Source organism: Diospyros lotus, chromosome 7 (assembly GCF_014633365.1).
Source record: "Diospyros lotus cultivar Yz01 chromosome 7, ASM1463336v1, whole genome shotgun sequence".
NCBI lineage: Eukaryota > Viridiplantae > Streptophyta > Magnoliopsida > Ericales > Ebenaceae > Diospyros > Diospyros lotus.
Window position 1 is genome coordinate 35,629,112 of NC_068344.1, and position 12,250 is coordinate 35,641,361.

The 12,250-nt window shown below is 36.5% G+C and overlaps 1 pseudogene; it reads left to right on the forward strand.

The window, feature by feature from the left end:
* On the forward strand, positions 1-6,443 carry LOC127805712 (proline-rich receptor-like protein kinase PERK1; annotated as a pseudogene).
* The last annotated feature ends 5,807 nt before the right edge of the window (positions 6,444-12,250 follow it).

Below are 12,250 nucleotides of genomic sequence, written 5' to 3' on the forward strand. Positions count from 1 at the left end.
CTGGCAATATCGTCACCGCCGGCTCCATCTCCGCCGTCGACGACTCCGGCGCCGCCGCCACCTGCATCGCCTCTGCCGTCGAACAACTCTACCTCGCCGCCGCCGTCCAGTCCGCCTCCCCCCGCCGCCTCCGACAGAGCCGGCGGTGTCTCTGCCTCTCCCGCAGTCGGCCAATCCTCCATCGACCTCTCCCCGGCCTCCGGCTAAGGCCTCCAAGTCTCCGCCGTCCGGTTCGAGTCCGTCCCCGCCCCCGCCGGCGTCGAAATCGCCGCCTCCGTCGTCTTCTAATTCTCCGTCTCCACCATCATCCTCGAATTCGCGGGCCATGCCGTCTTCCTGGACTCCGCCGTCTTCCTGGACTTCGCCGTCGCCTCCGTCGAGCTCATCGGGGATATCGACAGGGCTGGTGGTTGGGATAGCTATTGGTGGTGTTCTCGTTCTAGCTGTCTTGAGCATTTTGTTCATATGGTGCCGGAGGAAGAAGAGAAGAGAGCCCGAGTACAACGTTCCACCTCATCATGGGCCTAAAGGTGAGACCTTTATTTTCACACTCCAATTCATAAGATTCGTCTTTGTCATAGATTCAAATTCATAAGATTCCCGTTACGTTAACCTCCAATTGTTTTTTTTTTTTTTTCAGTTTATGCGGTGGTCTCAAGTCTTGTGGTTTTTGAGAAATTGTTGGATTTGAAGTTTAATTTGTTCTTATAAGTTTAATTATGGGAAGTTTTACTCCTATGTGCTAGAACTATATGGTGGTAGTCAGTATTACATTGCTACACAGATCTGGTAGAAGTATTGGAAATGACCTTATTCTTCGAAAACAAACTGGGATGGCACTTTTCTCCCGTTCATAATTGTTGAGGATGTGCGACCCATGATAAGAAGAAGAACAAGCAATTAATCTTGAATTGCTAATCTGATTGGCTTCAACTTAAAATAATGAAAGAAACAAATTGCTTCCATTTTGACCATATGACTTTTGGTTTAAGCTTTAGAAGGATTTTATGCCTATTGTATTTGATGTAGTCTGGATGGAATATAATCCTCTATTAATGTAGTGGATAGAATTCAGTTTTTTGCTACTTCTGTGTCCAATGCCCTTCTGTAACCTTCTTGTCCATTATCCTAGAATATCTGCGCTCATTCTGGTGTTTTTTGATAATCCCAGATGTACCATATGGTCGACCACCACAACATGGGCAACAAAATGCTCCGCCACCTGGTTCTCATGCCATCAAAATGCCACCAAAACCCTCTCCTTCACCTCCAGTTACATCGTTCCCTGTAGCTCGTCCTCCTGCACACTCACCTCCCCCAGCTTTCATGAGCAGCAGCGGAGGTTCCGCATCCAATTCAGGGAGCGAAAAACCACTCCCACCACCTTCTCCTGGCATGTGTTTAGGCTACTCGAAGAGCACATTTTCATTAGAAGAATTGTCAATGGCAACTGATGGATTTTCAAATGCTAACCTCCTTGGACAAGGTGGTTTTGGGTTCGTGCATAAAGGAGTCCTTCCGAATGGGAAAGAAGTTGCGATTAAGCAGCTGAAAGCAGGTAGTGATCAGGGGGAGCGCGAATTCCAAGCTGAAGTTGAGATCATTAGCCGGGTGCATCATAAACATCTTGTTTCATTAGTTGGATACTGCATCACTGGGTCCCAAAGAATGCTTGTCTATGAGTTTGCTCCAAACAACACCTTGCAGTTCCACTTACATGGTTAACAGTTACTTCTTCTTCTTCTTCACTGACTTTATTTTTTTCTCCAAGTTTTGGAGGGGATTGGATGGTGATGAGGTTGACTATTGGTATTGATGAATTATATAGCTACATTTGTATGTGTGTGCGTATGTTCAAATGATGTCCTTCTCAGAGAAACAGCATATTATTGAGCTTTGCAGACACATTCTGGTAAAGAGTATTCTAATTGAAAGTAAAATCTTTCAGGGATGGGAAGACCTCCCATGGATTGGTCCACAAGACTGAAAATTGGTGTAGGGTCCGCGAAAGGACTGGCATATCTGCATGAGGATTGTAAGTTCTCTCCTTAATGTAGAAGCAGGATACAACTCTTTGTAAATGATACTTGAACATTTCAGACAATAAAATTGAACAATCTCTATTTGCAGGCCATCCTAAAATCATTCATCGGGACATTAAGGCAGCTAATATATTACTAGATTTTAACTTTGAGGCAAAGGTAAGATTATTTGGGACATGGGTTGAGCATTGTTGTTTTGTGTGTGTGCGCATGCGTCTAGATTCCTATCTATAGCTAGTTCCAGGCCTAGATAAAGGAGGCATGTGTTAGGTAGCTGATACCTAGCACACATCCAACAACATGAATTGTAGACAAATGTTGTTTTGTGTGTCTGTGTGCACATGCGTGGATGACTAGAGTTGTGCATGACTGCTTTGAATCATTAAACCTCAGATATAATTATTGAAACAGAATAAATCTAAACACAGCCCTATGTAACTGATTGCCTTCGCCATTTCTTTTATCGATATGTATATGACTTCACTATATCATGGACAACTGTTTTGAATCATTAAGCTTAAAATGATTATGTCTTGAAAGCTTTATATGAGCATAATTAGGTGCACTAAACTTAGAACTTTCAAAACTTGGTTGGTTACCTTCTCTGTGAGTCTGACATTTTTTTTTTGTTTCTTAAAGTTGAGGTGTTTCCAATCTTTTTCAAAAAAACAAATTTCAAAGCAATTCATCAGACATTTTCTTCCAACTTTATTTGGTTTTGGAAGCAAAAACAAAGGGCCCTTTACTTTTTTAAGTGGACTGCCATTAGACAAGTTTTGTTTTATGTCATGGAATCTTGGGCAAAAATATCAGTATGTATAAAATATGAGCATATTTGAAATGTGAATGTTATATTGGATATGCAGCCATTGGAAAAAAAGGAATCACAAATGAAATTATTCATAATAAATTTATAGTGGCATTTATTTAGAACAAGATATGCAAGACTTGAAGAAAATTGGACATGTAAGAAAAAGATCAATAGAAGCACTTTTGAGGAGAATGGATGGAATAGAAGAGGCTTTGTAGCAAAATAAACTCATGAAGACCCAAGAAAATTTGGTGGAAAGTTATTAGACATGAGAGAGCTAAAATCCATTTTGCCAACCCCAAGTAACTGTGTTAAGGCTTGTAATAATGATGATGATAAAAAATAAGCATGTAAATAAAAGGCACCAAAGGGAACCTAGTCTTCTTTCTTTATCTTTTTTGTTTTCTCTCAGGTTGCAGATTTTGGACTTGCAAAGTTTTTATCTGATGTCAACACTCATGTATCCACTCGTGTGATGGGAACTTTTGGGTACGATTTACTCATTGTATCTAATTTCCTTTATTTTACAGTTTTGTTGGTGGTCAGTATGGTGTTGGACAAGATATGCATTTGAACTAGACTTTCTAACACTAGGGAGGGCAATGGTTAAGGAGCATTAATTGCACATCATTTTTAGACAATGTGTATTTATTATATTTCGTTCAGGACTTAAAAATTTTTGTGGGGTTAGTGTTAAAACAAATGCATTTATTACTATAAAATCAACCAATAGAAAATATTTCAACCTAAAAATGAGGTGTTATAAATATACATTGTCTGAAACCTGTGTATTTAATACTCCTTAATGATTGCCACATTATCCTTCATAACATAATTATTTGGGTCAAATTTTGGTAAAATATATCTATCAAATCTTATTCTGCCCCTCTGTCAGTTAAATCTTTTGGACCTTGTTCATCTTGAGTTTTGAAAGCTGAGCTCTAGTTGTTTTGTTTATATAATTAATACTTATACTATTGTCTGATTCTTGATACTATGTATCATTTCTGCCTTTCATAATGTGTTGAGCAATAAACGCACAAAAAAGTGCTCACAAAGATCAAACCACAGAAAACAAAAACCTTCCAATAGAACTGAAAGGATTAAACTCCCAACACAATCATGGCAAACATACACAAGACAAACAGAACAGAAGCATAATCAACATAAAAATAAATAACGTAAAGGAGATGAGACTTTTATTGTGGTTCACCCAAAAATGGGTTACGTCCACGTTGAGCTCTAAAAAGAAGAGCTCACTGTACTATAAAGAGAATGAGTACAACCGATTTACATTAACATATCAGACTCTTTGTACATCACTAACCTTACTAACAAAATCGATCCAATGATCACAAACTCAAGATCAAAGGTCTACCAATCAAGCTAATGAACAAAGAGAATATACAGAAGACAAAAATGGAGAATAGGAAAATCTCATCCGGACCCTTAAGAGAGGAAACCCCTCACTAACTCTCGGCCAAAACGACAGAAAAAAAACCCTAATCCCCAATGCCCTTTTCTCCCTCTCTCTTTTCCTGTCAATGGTCGAATCCCAAGGCAGCACATAAATAGCCAAGATGGATGGCTGAGATTACTCGAGATAAAGCAAGATTGATGGCCTGGATCAGCTTGCAATAAAGTAAGATGGATGGACAAGATCAGATTGGGAAAAGAGACTCGGGTAGATCAAAGCAGCAGCTGCCAAGAGGGCCAGCTGGAGGTTGCCGCGTGGCCTTCCAGTGGGTTGCCCCGCTACCTTCCTCCAGCTAGAGACCAAAACGGCATCACTTTGATGCTTCATAATAAATAACATAATGTATCAATTATGATTTCTGATAATTGCAAATTATCACACCTTTTTTGCTGAGTCCCTCCCTGTTAAGATGTCATTCACGTTTTAACGTACACTTACCACTTCCAGGTATCTGGCTCCGGAATATGCTTCTTCTGGTAAACTTACAGAGAAGTCCGATGTTTTCTCATTCGGAGTCATGCTTCTGGAGTTGATTACTGGACGCCGACCTGTGGAAGATAGCTTGGTAGATTGGGTGAGCAAATTGCTGCATATCTTTCCAAGCAATTGCAAATATATTGACATCTTAGAGCTGAGATTATATGAAAAACCTTTTCATAATGTTCCTTAGTATCCCAGGCTCTGATGAAAGCTTTTTATTTATTTATTTATTTTATTTTTGGATAGGTGAAAGCTTTTTATTTCATTATATTTTGGTTTTGTCTTTTTTTTAATTTCCACTTTCAAGATAACAAAATCAACTTTCCTGCAGGCGAGGCCCGCCCTTACACGATCTTTGGAAGACGGTAACTTCGATACCCTTGTTGACGCACGATTGCAAAGGGATTACAACCACAATGAGATGGCTCGCATGGTTGCTTGTGCTGCTGCTTGCGTGCGTCATTCAGCACGACGTCGACCACGAATGAGCCAGGTAATTTTTCAATCGAATTGATGGTTTGTCTGCGGAAGCCAAGTTAAACAATTTCAGCATCTCATGCACAATGGTTGATCTGAATGGATCCAACACCCCCCCGCCCCCACCACCAATATAAACAAAGCAAAGAGAATATTGGTAGCTGATAAGCTCTGAATCGTTGAGGCATTGTCATGATGCCTGTTTTTGCATCGTGAAATGGTTCTTCAGTAGTAGATTTTTCCGTCACCTACTACAGAGGTCGCTGCAAGAGACGTTGGACTCGGGGTTTAATGTTTTCTATGTCTTGGCTCAAGCTTTTGAGACCAAAAATGGCATTGAGCGATGCTCCATATCTTTCCCCATTGAGGCCTTTGGCATGGCAGTCCCAACAATTAGCATATCTTGCTCACAACACTTGAGCACCATTTCATGTTTACGGTCATTTAGCGTCTGAGGCTTTAGGGAAGGGGCTCACCCCTGAATGTGTACCCATCTTTAGGCTAGTTGATAACCATCAACATAAATTGTGCAGGTAGTACGGGCCTTAGAAGGGGATGTATCGTTGGCCGATCTTAATGAAGGAATCACACCTGGACACAGCACAGTCTACAGTTCTTTCGAAAGCTCAGACTATGACACTAACCAATACAAAGAGGACATGAAGAAATTCAGGAAAATGGCCCTTGGCTCCCAGGAGTATGGCAGCAGCGGGCAGAGTGTTCCGACCAGTGAATATGGTTTATACCCATCTGGCTCAAGTAGCGAACACAACACTCGCGAGATGGAGATGAGAAAGATGAAGAAAGACAGTAGTGGGTTCAGTGGAAGCTCATGACAACCTTAAAATTCTCATAATCAATCAATTTGATTTCAGCCAAGGCATGTCTGGTATGAGCTAACAACAAACACATTTTTTTTTTCTTTCTTTATTTTTCATAATTTATATTTTCCCTCTTGTATCTATTGATTAGGCTTATACATCAAAACAATTGAGATACTGCGCCAATTCTTCTGTCTGGTGCTGGAGTGTTAGCTTGTTCATATCTGTTGAAGGATGCTTTAAATTGTGAATGAAAACTGTGACAGTTGGAGAGAATATGTTGGAGAGTAGATGAGAAAGCTTTATGTGGAATTATAATTATATGTATACACGTGTTCCGAAAAACATTATGAGATTTGAAATTTATCTTACCTCTCCTAAAATAGAAATAAAAAAATAAAATTCCACTTGTTCTATAATTTTTCAAAGACTTAATCGATTTTATGAGATTCAAAAACATTATGAGATTCAATTTTAATTTTTGCTTCAATTTGGTTGTTATTCAATTTTATTTTTTGCTTCAATTTGGTTGTTATTCAATTTTAATTTTTGCTTCAATTTGGTTGTTTGTCGAATTTATCCCGTATTCAATTTTAATTTTTGCTTCAATTTGGTTGTCTGTCGAATTTATTCCGTAAGTGCACATATCGCAACAAATAATATAATGATGAGTTGAGTATTGTATTTACGAGAATTGACTATTGATTCTTACTTTAACCACACTTAAGTTCAATAAGACACACATAATTATAAGATAATTAATCGTTGGTTCTATACTAATTAGAATTGATTAACGAACTACGGGTACACAAAAACAATTCTTCAGATTTCAAACTTAATGATTTACGGCACTAGGATTCATGAATTCACCACCGTTCTTAATATGATTTAATTATTCATTACTCGAGTTTGCTATTTCTTACCTTGAGTTGAATATTAATGATCTTATGTCCACCGAAAGCCTCTCTCAATGGTCATTCGATTCTATACATATATATGAGATTAATTATCTCTAATCAACCTACGAATATGTAAGCATGCATTCATTCTCAATGATCATCGCAATATGATTTCACAAGACATAATAATATCTTTATCTATTATAGGACCTTATGTTATTTATTATCATGTGCTAAATTCATAATAAATCTCTTGAAAGTAATACAAATCATAAGCACGTTTTAATGGTGATCAAACATTAACATAGAATTAGAGTATAATAAACAATCAACTTGGAAGACAATAATACAGCAAAAACGAACAATGTCAAATTAAACCAATAAGAAATGAGATTTCACCATTCACCCTAGTTGCAAAACACTTAGCCAAACATGATTTCCATAGATAAAAGAATAACAAAGTTGGAAATCATGATCTGAAATATGAGAAAAACAGAGAAATATAGCCCAACTCTTGAGTTTTCTTCAAAAATGCCTCATTTCTTCAGTTTGATTGTGTCTAATACCATCCGTGCCCCCCATGAGTTGTGAAGAATGGGTTTTTATACAGTGCTTTTTAGGGTTTTAGAGTCGTGCACCAAAAAGACGTCCATCACCAATCAATTTGGAAGAAAACATGCTCGAAACTCATTTTCAAACAAACCTTCGTGCCTTACCACAAAATGCATTCCACGGTAGGACTGTGAGCTCCAACAAATATTTCAAACCTCGGTATGCATACCACAGTTAAATTGTGAGCTTCAGTGAAAAACTTCAACTGTAGTCCTATTGCGAAATACATACTACAGTAAGATCGTGAGCTCCAATAACCTTATTCCAAAGTGGTCTTACCGCGGTATGCATACCGTGGTAGGCCACGAGCCATTTTCGCTCGACTCGCAATTCTTCAACTTCTACGTTTTGCTTTCAACGCTTTATGAAATCACCAACATCGACCCCCGAAGGTATCCACCCATGCTATTAATGCATGGTTCAGCTCCAATCATGCACTAAAATCATCTTTGCTCCAAGTTCATTTAACATGAGATTTGCACCTACACAATCAAATATTAAACCAAATTAGGTAGCAATCATGCCCATTAAATGAATAAATGCTAAGTTTATATGCCTAAATAAGTTTATAAAAGGCACTTATCATTGGTTATCGAACTTTAATATTTGTTTCAATTTTATCCCCAATTAACCAGGTGTGTGGCTCAACTGATATGACAGTTGAGATAGCGTGTTGATGTATCTAATAATTGATATATTAGCAAAATTATGTCGTTTTGCCTTGCTCTTGTCACAAACCATAAGGTAAAAATGCCATTTTAGTGAAATATCTTGGATCGGGTCAACCTGATCCAGATCCAATCCAATGGGTCGACCCAACACTTAATGGGTCAAAACCCATATTCTTCCCCAAATCACCTAGGGTTTTTGCCTTCCACCTTGCGTTGTCACTGCCACTATCGCTGGCCGCCTCCTTCTTCCTTACTTTTCATCGCCGACGGCTTTGGTCGATGGTTGGATTCCATTAATGATGGTCATGGCATCGAAGCCCATAGCCTTTGGTCACGCTAGCCATGTCAGGCACCAAGCTCTAGGCCATGGTAGTGACAAAAGGTTGCCGGCCATGACCACAGCTACAACAAACCCATGAGGAAAAGGCTACCATGGCTATGGCGAACTCACGAAGAGAATGTAGCTACGGTCATGACGTGTGCTTCTTATCGCTCTTCAGCGATTCAAACAAACCTCCCACTAGCTCGACATATGCGGTCGCCAGTGATTCGAATGAAAGATGGAGAAGGGAATCCTAGCTTTTCTTGACCACGTTAATGGAATCTCAACTTTTGTGATTTTGGATTTGTGCATTTGGTTATTGATTTTGGGTTTGTGTATTTGGTTAATAATTTGTATACTTGATTATTGATTTTGTATATGTGTATTTAATTATTGATTTTGTGTATGTGTATCTAATTATTTTGTATATTCGATTATTGAGTTTGTGTATTAAATTATTAATTTCACTCAAACGACGTTGTTTTGCTTTATAGTTTGTGGCAAAAGTAAGGCAAAACGACATTATTTTGTAGGTGTGTCAATTATTAGACACATCAATACGTCTGCTGTCATGTTAGTTGGTTCACAGGCCTGGTCAATTAAAGATAAAATTGAAACAAAATTAAAATTTGATGATCAAATTGAAGTAAATGTCAAAATTAAATAAAATTGCAAAATGATCACAAGTTGAGGATAAATTAATTGATTAAGCCTTTTCCAAATCACCTTCTTAAAACAAAACAAAATGGACCAAGTTTATATTTTTTTCTTTGTATTTTTACCTCTTTTTTGTGTGGTTGCTCAATTTTTTTGTTGTTTTAATTATATCCTTAGATTTATATTTTTGAGTTAATTTAATAACTCTTATACTTTGATCTTTTTTTGTGTGTGGCAACTTGCACTTTTCATTATTTTAATTACATTTTTGAATCTGTATGTTTGAATCAATTTAATTTTTTTATTTTAAATTTAATAGAGTATGATATTTATTTTGTCATTTTACTTTATTTTTTTTATACATGAAAGTGCAAAGAATTAAATTAACTCAAAAATTTAAGTTTAGGAATATAAACGAAATAATGAAAAGTTTAAATTGTCGCATGAAAAATAAATCAAAATATAAGTGTTAAATTAATTTTAAGTTTAAATATATAATTAAAATAATAATAAATTTAAATGAATAGAAAAAAAATGAGACCAAGAATATGAGCTTGGCTAAACAAAAAGAAAAGTCTTCTTTCACTTTGTTTTGCATTCATCCACTTTCCAAACGCGGCATCAGGCTTCCGCTCGGGGTGCATACTGTCTTCTTCTGCGACTCCGAATGCTACACTGCGCCAGGGTGCGCAGATTACGCAGCCTCCATATGGCGCCAGGCCTGGTCGTCTCTTCACAGTCCAAAACCACTTCGAATCTCATACTAACCTCCATGGCTAGGGTTTCTTTACCAATCCGTTTCACAAAAATCCCTTTCTCGTCAAATTGCCACCACCGTTTCTCTTCCTTCAATTCTCCGATTGACATTTCGAAGTATCGAGAAGCTTTCGCCAAGAGGATGGCCATGGCTGGCCTCACACCTCATCATTGTATTGGTCAATTACTCCATGTCTCCACACTCTCCTTTCTATTCGTATACATTGCTCAGTTACAGTTGGTTTTTCCAGTGATATTTTTGTATATTTGTGCAAAATTTAGTGGCAATTTGTAATGTTTAACTTTTTTTTTTTGTTGTTGTTGTTGTTAACTACGTCAACATCTCATTGTTTTTTTTAATTATAATTAATGATAATTTTAAAATTATATATTAAGTTAAAATTTATTAATTTTTTTATAATTTAGTGTAAAGTTTAGTGATTATCTACAATATTTAACTCAAACTCCTTTTAGAGTATGATTGAAAACTTAAAATTGGGCTAAATTTTTTATATTAATTTATCACAAAGTATAAGATATTAATATAAATGTCATAATAAATTCTAAATTTAAGTGTCTAAATAACACTTCCATTTTAAAAAATTAACGAAAAACATATCATATGTTATGGTTTGAGTGAAAGCATAAATGTATCTCTGTATTTTAGTAAAAATGTCTTTTGGCACCTCAAATTTTTAAAATGTTCCATTAGACATCTCTATTTTAAAAAAGCAAAACTATTAAACCCTTGTACTTTATCAAAAAAAATCCTGTGACACTATGAATTTCTTTTTTAAAAAATTTAATAAGTGAAACTATTAAATATTTTTTTAGTAAGTTTGAGTTTCACGAAATATTTTTGGTCAAATATAAAAGAAAATTTAATTTAATACAAATTAAAAAGTATTTAATAATTTTATTTTTTTAATAAAAATGTCTAATGAGACATTTTGAAAATTGAGAGTAATAAGAGATTTTTTTTATTAAAATATGAACATTTGGCTAGTTTATCAGTCGAGGAGGGTTTTAGTCGGTCATTAATGATTAGGCATGGGTTACTATCACACAATACTTCGTTGTTGGTCGATGACGCGTCTTTAATAGATTCTCGCAACACTTTTCTATTGGATGAATTCGAATGTTTGTATATTAGACTTAAAAATATTGACAATGGCCAAAATATTGGGATGAGTTGGAATAAGAGCAAAAATTGCAATAAGACCCAAATAATATGTGATTCGAATGCTGTTAAAATGAAAAGGTACTGGAAGCGATTAAAATCATTGAAAGAGAAAGCAATGACATCCTAATCTAGCAAAACATGCCGTAGTTGTAATGTTAGTGGCCACGACAAGAAGACTTGTCTGACGTTGAGTAATAAGTAATGTATTTTTCATATTTTTTCTCCGAATTGATTTAATTCATTTTATAAATTATATTGCGTGCCTCATATTACCAATTTTTCTAATCTTTTCTAGTCAGATCACCTATATTATCCTCAATATTCTTTTGATGTTATGTAGAATAATGGGTTCACGAGTATTGTCGATAACAATTACGATATTTCTCATATGAATTTTAATAATTACTTCTCATGATGGTTTGTTTGTTTTAAGTTGATGTTCGCATTCATATTGGGCAACATAAGCAATATTCAATACGGGCAATAGATCAAACCCATTTTTTATAAAATATTCTTAAGTTGTAATTTATTTATAATATTACTCAATAAATAAAAATATGATATTAAAAAATATTATAGTAATATTTAAAAAAATATTAAATTATCTTATGTATGCATGCGGAGGTGATTGTGTGAGCGAGGGCCGAAATAGGAGGGGCGGTCTGTACATGGGGGATTGTTGACACGGTGTGTGTGTGTTTGGAAGGGGAGTGTTGGTACACCCGCGCCGCCCGGGGGGGGGGTGTTTGTACATGGAGAAATTGCTTGACATGTCTGTGTCGAGTAAGATAAGAAACGTCTATAGGAGACCACCAATAATAAACATCTCCCTTAGTATTGGGAAGGGGTGTCTTTACATCGCAGAAGATAAAAAATACCCACTACGAACAAGAGATAGAAGTCTGGACCACCAATAATAAACAACTCCCTTGTACAGTGGTCCCCTTATGATTTTTGGAAATAATCCCCCCTTCCCTCTCTCTCTCTCTCTCACACACATTGGTCACATCTCTCGTTTTCGTATTCACTTGCACCAGATTGA